Genomic DNA, 10359 nt, shown 5'->3' with positions numbered 1-10359 from the left:
CTCCCCCCGGCTGCGTGCCTCCCGCGCGCACCGGGAGCTCTGGGGAACTGGAACGGGACCCGAGAGCTGCCCACCGGGGACGGAAACCGGATCTCACGAAGCACGCTTTGGGGAAGAGCTGGGAGACTGCAGACCTTAAAATGAGGGGATTGGAGCAAGATTTGGGAGAGGCAGGAGCAGGTGCTGCTCGCCACGCCCACCAAAAACACCCCGAAGAGTGCCGGCTCACAGGTACTGAGCCCACGGATGCCCAAAGGGCCTTTTAGGAACTCAGTCTTAGGCACAGCATCGCATCTGCCCTCTGGAGCCCTGATATGGCAAAGCTGAGGGGAAGCTTGGGGGGTAACGTGGCAGTGGACCCGTTCCTTTTACAGTCGAGGACACTGAGTATTCCGCCAAAGGTCACATCCCAGACCAGATACGATGGCGTATGGTTACACAGATCCTTCTGAAACGTGCCTCCTGTTGTGCCTCTGACTCGAAAAACAATTTTAAACGCGCTTGGGCTGTGGCAGGTGTGTATCCATCACCCACTGAAATCAGCGCATCTGGAAAACAGTTCACCAAATAACGTCTGTATCATTCTTAGCTCTTGCATCAGTCTGCTCTTTTGAACCTAACAACCCTGAAAGGTGAGTATTATTTTCCCGCTTTGTGCATGAGGAATGGTGCACAGAGAGGGTAAGACACTGAGTTGACCGTGGAATTAGTTATGTTGGAAGGAACTCACCTCTTCTGACGGGAAATCTCTGGTCTCCCCAAGTATTTTTTAGCAATCCTGTTCATCCAACAAGATCCTCAGAGCTACATCGTGTGTTTCTCCACGAAAAGATTTGTTCCTAGGTCAAGACACACTGCAATTGAACTTGAATTGCCTCGGACAGTATGATACTAAGCAGGAGATTAAATTAATCGATTCACGGGTTTTGAGAAGTTTCAAAACTTTTAACTCATTCATACATGCAATGAATGTATATTGGTTGTCTTCTATGCAGTATAGGGCCTTATATAAGATCAACAGCATCAAAGAGTTTCATGCAGACCAAGGTGATTTGAAGAAAATGTGTATTAGCATAATTTGGTTGCAAATCCAATACAAACTAATTTAAATAAATCAAAGACAGACTCTATGTCCTCATAAAATCAGAAGATCCAAAAAGCATTCCTTTGAGGCAAGACTGAATCCAGAAACTCCAATGACGCCCTCAGGAGCCATCTGGCTCCCTGTGTTGGCTGTGTGTCCCTCGGTGCTGTCTCCATTCTCAAGCAGGATCTCCCCAAAGGCAAAGATGGCCACTCCCAGTGCTCCAGTTTACACAGCCTTAAAGCAGCCATTTCAGACATCGATAAGCCTTTTTCTGATGAGGGCTTGCATATCCAGCCTCAAGACCCATACCCTCCCTCTGGCCAGATGAATGAAACTGATTGGCCATACCTGGTTCACCTGCCACTAAGTTACATGGACTGAGAACAGGGAGGGATGAACCCCCAACAGATGGGACAACAAAAACGTTCAGCCACCACAAAATATAAGAGTGCTTCCCAACCGTCAAGGGGCTTATCGGTCATAGGGAAGACAAGGCCTACAGATATGAGATGTTAAATGGAAACTACAAAACAATTGTGAATTTGATCGTTCTACTGAACATTATTGATTTAGATATATGCCAGACACTGTTCTAGGTGAAGATAGAACAGTGGGAGATAGATATGTGATATATTACATAGGTACATGCATACATATATCCCATATGCATCCTATATTGTGTATCTGTGTCTTACCTTCCTTTGCAATAATCTTACAGGAGAAGAGATACTTTGTTGTCCTCTTTTTCGAGATGAGGAAGCTGAGGCCAAGGGAGGCTAAGATCACATTCTTACAAAGTAGCGGAGGCTGGATTGGAACACAGGCAGTCTGACTCGAGAGTCCTCGTGGTCACTGCTGTGCTGATCTGACATGGGAAGCACCAAATGGAGAGCAAACAAATAAATGCTAGTGCTATGCGTTAATATGTGATCCCTCCCTTCAATCCCGGGTATTAGATGGACATGGAGAATGGGATAAAGATTTTCAGCTGATGAAGTAACTCTACATGTTGCCTTTCTTTATGCTTCATGGCTTTTTTTTTCTCCTTCACACTTACTCCAGACTTCTCTTCTGCTCAGGTAATAAATGGCTCCCGCTCTTCCTCACACCACAAACTTCCTCTTGGCTCAGCTTTAGCTCCTCCCCAATACCTACAGTCCCGACCAGTGCCTGGGCTTTGAGAAGCCCCACGTGAACCATGAAGAACACCCAGGCTCTCCCAGTCTCACTCAGAGAAAGACTGGAATCAGGTCTCGTGGGGCGCGGCGGAGGCTGTGCGGTTGTTAGATGGAGGAGGATGTGAAGCTGGGCACGGATATGAACAAGGCATTGTGCCGTCCCGCACACTGTGGGGTGAACTGGAACGACCCCAAGATAGTAACTAGAGAAAGAGTTTAGCGTTTACATTTCATGTTTATTAAATAGCCAGATTTAATTTGTTATTCAGCCTTCTCACAGCATACACAGAAACAATTTATCATATATTAAGGAGCAATATAAAAGAACATAGTTGCAACACACAGACATTCAAGCCCAGCAAATTCCTAAATCAATATTTCCTGCCCCATGGGACCTCCTGGGCAGAAGACAATAAATAATTTGCCTTGATTGAGTAACACTAGAGGATTGCAGGCCTGGATTCTGCTTTCTTGTTTTGTCTGTTGGATAGGAAAATGTTGCCTGTGGTGTGATATTTTCCCATTTGTTATCCCACAGCCTAGCAAGCTTGGGAGTAGCCTGTGAAAATGTGTTATGCAGAGAACGACAATACTGACCAATATTATTAAACTGCTCTGCCTTATGGAAAGTAAAACAAAAATGTCAGGTGCCAATCAAGGGTATATTGAATGAAGAATGATCATTTTTAATATATAGTTGATCAGTCATCCTTTCTGATATTTTGCATGATTAAAACAAAATATTTTCACCTTTCAAGGAATTATTTATAACGGGCACTATTTACCACAAAAAATTAATTGAATTGGAGATAATCTTTCTAAAGCCCTCGGAGCAATTAGTACAATAGACTATGTTCTGAGCTTCATTATGAAAGCAGGCGCCAGAGTGATATCCTAAAAGAAGAAAGAGAAAAATGGGAATGATTTTTCATTCTTTCCTTCTGTATTTAAAAGCAGAGGGTTTTGGTTATTGTTTAACTTGGCAAGAATGGGTTTTTCTTAAGAGATGTTTGTCTCTAAATGCCTGATGGCATTCATTTGTTGACTGTATCTTTGTTGACTGTTTCCGTAGCAATCCCTAAGGCATAAATAACAATGCTCTATACCCTGAAGGGAGTATTGTGGGCTGCCAGCTTTTTGAAAGGTCCTTATTTATGCCTGTTTTATAACTAACAGTCACAAGTCTCCATTGATGCAGCTAGACCACCCCTCCTTATCCTGAATTCCACTCTCTGGATATTAGTGTCCTACCTTGATTTATGTTTTCTTGAAAAGGACCTGAATCATGAAATGAGTATCTCTTTAAAAAATGAATTAAAATAAACACACAAACCAAAAGCAAGGAAACTGTCCCAATGATGCTGTGTCAAGAGTTGAGTGTGAGTGCGATGTTGGTCCTCATTGTGTGATCTCCTTCTCTGAAGTGTAGTAGGGCCCATGACTGCTGACCACGAGGAACAGGTCCTCCTCAGAGTGGGGCCGGGTCTTCTCACCACTAGGCATCAGTGACAGACTGGAGGGCAGGGGCCGACAACACTGATCACGATGCTCTCCAATGAGCTGTGTAATGCAAGGATAGCTCCCAACCTGAGGGGAGGTTGCAATCCAGAGTTCTCTTTTCAATTCTACTCACTTTTCCTAAGGCCTCCATCTGTGGCTCATTTATGTCCTTTACTTGGAGAAGAAGTGAGCTGGTGTTCATGTAGCTGGCAGGAGGTGGAGAGAGAGCTGAGATTTGGCAGCACATGGTTCAGTTATTAAAGGATTGCAGGCAGAACTAATAGCGTGGAGCTAGACGGCCCTTGTCCCAAAATATTCTGCACTTGCCGGCTATGGGATCTTAGGCAAGCTCCACTGGGTTCCTTTGTCAAATGGGATGATAATCCTACTTCAAGGTGTAACATCTGTAAAACACCCAGAATATAGTAGGCAAATTGCATTGCCTCCTTCACCTTTTATTTAATTTTACTATCATTTCTAAATGCCACTCATTTTCACTGGGCCTGAAACTACGTCCAAAAAGAAACAAATCGGATGATATTTGGAAGCTACGCATCGTCATCAATAATTCTGAAGCCCAAGTGTAACTTGCTCTGAAATGAGGGTACCACATTCATAGCAAAAATAAGATTTGTGTTTTATTTCACAATCTACATATTATTTAATTTGATGCTCATAAAAATAATCCTGGAACATAGCAGTCTAATACCTGAGAATCAAGAATGACAGAGCTGAAGGAAGCCTTGGAGATTATCTGTACAATCTCCTCATTCTATAGATGTGGAAACTAAGGCCTGGAAAGATCGGTGCCCCATCACCCAGTTCATAGTTCAGCGCTTTCCTCACTTTCCTGCCTGTGTGGTGATGGAATTTCAAACACTGGAAATTTGACCAACGTCGGCTCAAGGCTGCGACCTGTGATGGAGCCAGGAGGTGACGGTGAGGAGTTCACTCTTCTATCTGTTCCTGCAGTTGCCATTTAAACTCAAGACTCGGAACCCTCATTCTCACCACAGTTGTAAATCTCAAAAAGCTTTGCTGAGTGTTGAAATGACTATCACAGAAAAGAGAAAACCGTCAAAGGATTTTGAGCGGGACAGTGACATGATCAGATTTGTGCTTGGTGGAATGCAGAGGACCGGGGAGACAGACAGAAGCCTCTGCTTAGTTTATTCATTCCATCATTCACTTCTGTATGCAACAGTATTTATTCAACACCTATGATCTGCTGAGCACAAAGTGATCACAAAGCTTGGACTCTGGTGAGGAAGACAGATGATGAATGACTAACCGAAGGGACTAAATCTTTGCAGATTGTGATGAGGTATACTGAAGGGTATAAGCAGCAGCCTGTGTGATAGGCAATAGCAGGGTAAGAGGGAACCTGCTTAGATTGGATGAACTAGAGAAGAAGGAACAGCAAATGCAAATATTCCTGAGACAAGACCAAACTGGGGTGTTTTAGGAATTAAGAGAAAGCAAATTTGGTTGGAGCATTAATGACCCAGGAGAGAGAAGCAGGAAATGAGGATGAAGAGACCGTCTACAGCAGTGGCTTCCGAAAAGCCCAAGGCAAGATAAATGATGGTGAAGAGCAGATTCGAGAGATCTTTCAGGATTTGCGACAAATCGAAGATGGCAAGCTCTTAGGAGGAGTCAAGAAAGACTCAGATTTCTAGTTAAGAGGTGATCTTATTAATTAAAGCTAGAGACTCTTGGAAAGTGGAAGGCTGGGGCTGGTGGGGAAGGAAGAGAAAGTTCAGTCTGGGACATTTTGAGTTGGATGTGCCTGCAAAGCAACCAGGGAGAAGTGCTTAGTTAGCTGGAAATACAAGGTTTGAAGCTCAGGAGAGTCTGGAGACTAGATATTTAGATTTAGGGTCTTAGATTTGAAGTTGAAACCATCAGAATGGAGGAGATCATCCACAAAAGGAGTTCAGAATAAAAGGCAACATGGCTTGGACTAGAGTCCTGGAGAATGGAGTATTTAAGAAGAGAGATGGGCTGGCCCGGTGGAGCAGCAGTTAAGTGCACATGTGCCACTTCAGCAGCCCGAGGTTCGCCGGTTCAGATCTCTGGTGTGGACATGGCACCGCTTGGCAAGCCATGCTGTGGTAGGCGTCCCACATATAAAGTAGAGGAAGATGGGCACGGATGTTGGCTCAGGGCCAGGCTTCCTCAGCAAAAAGAGGAGGATTAGCAGCAGATGTTAGCTCAGGGCTAATCTTCCTCAAAAAAAACAAAAAACAAAAAAAAGAAGAGAGAGAGCCAGAGAAGTTACACATGTGTATGATGATGCATTATTAATTACAAGTTAGTATTCTTATTCTACATAAAGCATGATCAACATCGAAGACGTGATAAGAAAGAGTGCTGCTGTCCCAGTGAAGACTCGGTGGTAGGAGACAGGAAATTGAGTGTTAAGAATGGAAAGCGAGATAGTGTGACTGGAACTGACAGGCTTCATTGGAGCACGACATAGGATATAAGGTTGCAAATATGGAGAGAAGGAAATGACTGAGGGCAATGGTTGAGGGAGAGCTAGGACAACCAGGCTAAGGAGTCTGGATCCGTTTCACCAGAGAAATCTCCTGTAGGTGCTTGAGCGGAGTAGGGGGAGGAATATGCATAAAATGGCATTGGATAGTCGTTATTCTGACGTCTTCACATATAAAGAATTAGAGTAGAAAGTGGCTGAAATTTGGGGAGGATCCAAAAGAAGGCTCTTGAAGTAAAGCACATGAAGCTAAATTTAAGTGAAACATCACATATGTATAGAGCTGCAGAATATCCCCCCGTACGTGAGTTTATCCAAAGCCTTGGACTCAATGGTTGTTTAAGTCCAGTCTTACTATTCTACTCTTCCGTGCGTATGACTCAGCGTCCAGTCAGGCAAACTGACACACGCCCTATCTCAAACAGAGGAATTAAATACAAGAAATCAATTACACTGTCAATGCAGGAGCTGAAAAGCCAAGCAGGAAATGACAAGGCGACTCAGAGCTTAGCCACGGCGGGAAGCTCCTTTCTCCCTACGGCTGGCTGGGTGCAGGAGGAGGTGGTGTTAGCAGAACCCAGAGGCTGGGCAGCCTGGCAGGGGCTGAAACCATCGCAGGGGCTGCCTGGCAGAAGCTGGGAGCACAGAGTGAGGGGCTGTTCAGAAGAGACTGGGACTGTAAGGAGATGCAGCCATGAAAGCACAGCCAGAGGAGAGAAAGAGAGAGGGAGATCCTCATATCCCAGGATTCCTTTCTCCCGTCCTCTGTGCTTCTGCCAGAGTCTTACACAGCTGAACTAGCTGGAAGCCCATTAGCCAGGAGAAGGACAGGGAAGTATTTGGGAGCATAATGACTGGCCTGGAAGGTCTTTCCTGGTGGGCTTCTGCAGCAATTCATAAGTAGAGATTTTAATTCTTATTAACATTTTAGATTAAGGAAATTATCTAAAATGATAGAATTTCCAATTCAACTTGGTATATTTATGAAAGTAATTTTTTTCCCAACCTAGACTAAATTCATGCTTTTCTAAAGAGAAAGTACTTCTACATCTTAACAGTGAAATATAAGCTTTTCCCTGATTGCCAAAATAACTATTAATTTCCATCATTTAAGAAATAAAAAAATTTCTACTCTTGCTTAGTCATCAAACTCAAATTAATAGTTTTGTTTAGCTATGATTACCCAGGACTATAAGCAGCAGATCCAAAATTCCTATGAATATTGAGTGCGGAAGATGTCTAACCACAATGCTATCTAGTAATATTTCATGTATTTTATTTGCTATAATTTTAGACACTAATCCATGGATTCGTGATGGAAGCTTTGAAGACTGAGTTTAAAGTTGCGATTTCTTTGTGTAAAATTATTTCAGAAAGCCATTAATACTTTACCACATGTGTACATGAATAATAATAAGTCTAATTTTTATTTGAATACTATCAGAAAAACTTGATTTAATTAGTATTTTTCCTTCAAGAGTGTGTACTCTTGTTAGGACATCTTTGTTACAACTTTTTGTAATTATCTTCAAACCCTTTTTTATATAATTATAAATATAATAAAGACTATAAATAAGCTATATGTGGACTTCAACGTGTCTTATAAGACTTGAAAGGGGTAACTTCACAGCAAATAAAAAGAGCTATCAGTTTGCCAAGGGCACAGTAAACTTTTGGTACTTGATACCCCCAAATGGTGATAGAAGCGATGAGTAGCATGTGTTGGTCATGACCTCTACCAAACCCAATGAGCTTTTCTTGTTGCAAGTTCCCCTATTGTAGCCCTCTACTCAAAACAGCAGTGTCAGGCTCTTTGAAGGACTAGGATAATGACAGATTAGACCACGAGTGGCCCCTGATTCAAGGACAGCCATCCACATAGGCTAACTGGTGACTGATGACATAACCTGATATTAAGAGCTATACCTAGTAAAGTAATTGGTGGTGAGCTAAGCTGATCAAGTTGGCTCCTTCTAGTATGTAGGTTGGAGAAGAGAGAGGATTGGCTTCATGTTAGTGAGAGAATCAAAAGGCCAATTTAATTCTTCAGACTCCAGTGGTCCATGTGAAAGAAGAAAGCACGTCTGGAGCTGCCTCAGCTCTCCACTGATCGCCTAATACTAATCTACAGGAGTTGTCACAATAACAACCACTCTCTACCCAAATATTTGTTCATTACATTATTCTGAGTGAGGCCAATCCTTAAACCAAAAACAGCTATCTCTAGCAAGGAACACAAATATTAATAAATTCAAGAAGAGATATGTTCATGAACAGTAAGTCATGGATCCAAGGTTTTTTAAACATACTGGTGCCAGTGTGAACCCAGGGTCTGCTAGCAATGAACTGGATTGTAAGTGGAGTAACCTGGCAGTCCATGGATACTTGAATAAATTTTGTTGAGGGAAGGAAATTGAACACTGATTTTCAGGAGCTGGTAAGGATATCAGGAATGGTAAAATCCAGCCTAAGGACAAAGTCAAGGCCTGTGGCTTTTCTACACTCCAGGATAAAGGGATGGATGTTTCCCTGTGAAGTCCCAAATAAGTGTGTTTGAAGGTTACAAATATGGCCACCACATCCAGAGGCAACGAAACTGCATTCTTGAGAAACAAGATGTTAGGAGGAACTCCCTGGAAGAGCAGTTGAACCCTGCTATAGTAATAGTGTATGCTGTGATGTGTCACACAGATCCCCTCTCAGGACTGAGCCCTCATTCTCCTGGTGCCAAGGTTACTGGCAGCTGAGGCTCTCAGCTGAACTACCGTCCAGGAATTTCTCTCGATGGAACAGAGCCTCCCTGCCCGAAATCATACTTCATTCTTGGAGAGCCACGTGCCCACATCCACTGAGTGATCTATGTGTTCGGGGGCAGGGGGTAAAGGTCTAGGTCCCTTCCTCAAGACTGGTCAACTCTGAATGGTCATCCCAGTTAAAGTAGGTCTTTGCTGAAAACATCCCCATGCAATCCCTTTGTCTACACAATTCTACTTCCTTCACTTCCACACAAGAATGGCTTTTGAGCACCCTCCCCAATACGTTTCCACATATGAGTCTCCCTATCATACTCTATTCTCCAGATAACCCAACCTAAGACATAAAGTAATAAAAGAGCTCTGTTAAGAATTCACAGGCAGAGTGAATTTACATGTAAATGAATGCTCAGGTAATGATGGATCAACCAACTTAAAATAAATGGATAAATAACTGAAAGAATGTATTTTAACGCCTCCAGTTGTTTAAAAAAGAAAAAAGGCAAACTAGCAGAAAATGGAACCAAGGACATTTAGTTGATAATAACTCAGTAATGGTGGCTCACATTGGCCTAGATAAAATGGCCAAAAGTTCTCTTACCTGAGTGCCTTTGAGTAGGGCTCCTAAAGGCGTGGAAGAGTCTACCTGAACTCCTGGCATCTTGGGAAAAAGTCATTGCCAGAAAACACACCTCTTATGTCTTATATTCCATCTAAAAATATCGTTTGAATTTTGATTTATACCTTATAGTACATCCGTATGGTTTTAATCAAAAATATGTTTTAGATTACTTTCCATCAGAAAAAAAAGTTTTCTCCCCATCTCTTTGTCTAAAGGATGAAAGGCTAATCCAATTAGTCTTTCAACTTCATCCAGCACTTTCTCATCTCTGCCTTAGGTTTACAATATTTTGTGAAGTCAATTATCTAAATATATATATAAAAATGACAATAGATTCTTTATAACTTTGTGAGCTAGACCACAGTAATCACTGAGGACCCATTCATTCAGTTGTTCAGCAAATATTTATCAAGTGACTACTATAGGTCAGATTCTGTTTTAGGATATACAGCATGCTATGGACTGAATATTTGTGCTCATCACCCCCCCCCCCCCAAAAATTTGTATGTTGAAATCCTAATCCCCAGTGTGACAGTATCTGGCGGTGGGCCTTCGGGAGGTGATTAGGTCATGAGGGCTCCACCCTCATGAATAGGATTAGTGCCCCTGTAAAAGAAAGCCCAGAGAGCTTCCTCAGCCCTTCCACAATGCGAGGACACAGCGAGAAGATGGCCATCTGTGCACCAGGCTCTCACCAGACAGCAGATCAGCTGGCACCTTGG

This window comes from Equus quagga, chromosome 4 (genome assembly GCF_021613505.1).
Source record: "Equus quagga isolate Etosha38 chromosome 4, UCLA_HA_Equagga_1.0, whole genome shotgun sequence".
In the NCBI taxonomy this organism is placed as follows: Eukaryota; Metazoa; Chordata; class Mammalia; order Perissodactyla; family Equidae; genus Equus; species Equus quagga.
This window is presented reverse-complemented; position numbering follows the sequence as displayed.